This window comes from Mytilus californianus, unplaced genomic scaffold, assembly GCF_021869535.1.
Source record: "Mytilus californianus isolate M0D057914Y unplaced genomic scaffold, xbMytCali1.0.p SCAF_6, whole genome shotgun sequence".
Taxonomy (NCBI): Eukaryota; Metazoa; Mollusca; class Bivalvia; order Mytilida; family Mytilidae; genus Mytilus; species Mytilus californianus.
Window position 1 is genome coordinate 118,141,852 of NW_026262712.1, and position 2,161 is coordinate 118,144,012.

The following is a 2,161-nucleotide window of genomic DNA, read 5'->3' on the forward strand; positions in this document are numbered from 1 at the left end:
CTTTACCTTGAAATTCCAATTGGATATTTAAAACGATAACAACAAGTACTCGTTTTATCGTGTCCTTTTATGTATAAATGGGTACTGGATAGAATAATTATCAATTCAAAGCGAGTGAATACACATTCTAACTATTCCAAATCGTGTAAATTCATCATGTTCAATGTAGTTATCAGCAATAAATATGAACTGAGTACCGTTAGTTTATTAAACAACATATGGTACACTTAAAATATGTAAAATACAAATTAATGCGGGTTACATTGGTATAGTTTTTACGCATACTATAAAAACAATTTTACAACAGTTTGTAGTTCGTCTGTCGAACATTATTCATGTAGATATACGAAGGCATTTTAACAACTAACCCCAAGGGTGTATTTTTATAAATGCTGTACATATTTCCTATTCTTGCTATTGTTAAAATGTTGTAACAAACTCCATTTATTTATTTATATATATCTATTTCACTTAGGACTATATTTTATGTTAGGGCTTATTTTCGTTAACACCGGACTATATAGTCAAGCAGACCTTTCATGTGTATCACGTGATTAGGCACCTATTGAAATTTCACAGGTGAGTTTGAAATCAGTCGACACATGGCCATTGAATAAAGCACACGCTTGTGCGGAGCCTAGAGTTGGTAAAAGTAGCATTTGGGTATTATAATTGTCAGTTTAGGACATGGATATCCCAAGGCTTATTATTACAACACTCAGGTAAGACATTTTTACTTATTTATATCGTTCATTGAGGTCTATTTTGCCGTCGAGATGATATTTCTTACTCGCGGTCCAGAATGTCGGAATAATTGCTGTATCATGCAAATGTATAGATAAAGTAAGTAATTTTTGGGTTCAATATTTATTTTGCAGGGGTTTTTAGGCCCGGTTTTGGTGTGCGTACAGCACGTAGTAAATACCGTCAACTGGTCGGTGATATATGGTGTCGGAGATACAAAGGGTATTATTAGTAATATGGTTACAACTCGATGTTTGCTGATATCAATTACAACGCCTGGAGTCGGTGAAAATATCCGTTATAAATATACAAAGAAGTCCGTTTAAATATATGTTAAACGAATCGAGCAGTCCGTGCAGTATTATGCAGTTTCAAGTCGTCATTGCTCATTGAAGTTATCATTGCAGTAAAAGTATAAAATCTAGTGTTCTTTTCATCAATTTAGAATCAACCAAAAATGTGTGAAAATAGTTATTTTCTGTCCGTTTTATATTAAAAGAAATTCAAGGAGAACAACCCAAAGTTATTCTACAGTACGTGCAACGTTCAACCTTTACCGGGAAGTGTGCAGAGTGGATGGAGGTGTGCGGACTGTAATTGTTTAATTTCATTTTGTTTATTTCATAACATTATATTTAGTTCTGTTTTGTGTGTGTTTATTTAGTTACATTTGCATGTATTCATTTCATTATTTCATTTATGTTGAATTTACTTTACTTTTGTTTTGTTTATTAAATTTATATTTAAATTTAGTTTTGTATAACATTGGCCACTTGACAATCCAAAGAACTTAATTCTTCACAATGGTGGCAGCGGTGGGATTGTCACTGTGTCAATTGTTATATTAGGAACATTGTCAAACTTACAAGAGGGAACATTTTTGTTGAACATTTTATTTGAATTTTGTGATTATTATTTTTGTTATCATTTACATTTACTTTGATTTATTATTATTTGTATTGTGCAGCATGACAAGTGGATTACCCGCTTGGGTTTCAGATTTACTAGAGAAGGGAGAGAAGGTGGAGACATGTTTGGAACTGTTAAGAAACATGCAGGCTACAGAGAGGGAAGAGCGAGCGGCAGAGAGAGAGATGAGAAAGGTAGAGATGGAAAGAGAGGTACGATTAAAAGAGTTAGAGCTTAGGGACAAAGAGCTGACACAGGGGGTAGTGCAACCCCAGGGCAAGTCAAATTTGAAGTCAAAACTTCCCAAGTTTAAGGAAGGTGACGACCCGGATGTTTTTTTAAAGTCATTTAAGGAATTTGCAGTAAGACTGGTAGGGTTTCTTAGGCATTGGATAGAGCGTGAAGCGATAGGCACTGATTTTGATAAATTTGTTGATTTAGTTACTAGAGAACAGTTGATGGTAAGTTGTAGTAAAGAGCTGAAACTTTGGATCAAGGAACAAAAACC

General features: G+C 34.0%; 1 long non-coding RNA gene across 1 annotated transcript; it reads left to right on the forward strand.

Annotated features, from left to right (window-relative positions):
- The first annotated feature begins 434 nt into the window (after nt 1-434).
- On the forward strand, nt 435-1,496 carry LOC127704192 (uncharacterized). The gene is made up of 2 exons (XR_007983181.1): nt 435-579; nt 879-1,496. It is a non-coding gene; the product is annotated as an uncharacterized LOC127704192 (long non-coding RNA).
- Nucleotides 1,497-2,161: the final 665 nt, after the last annotated feature.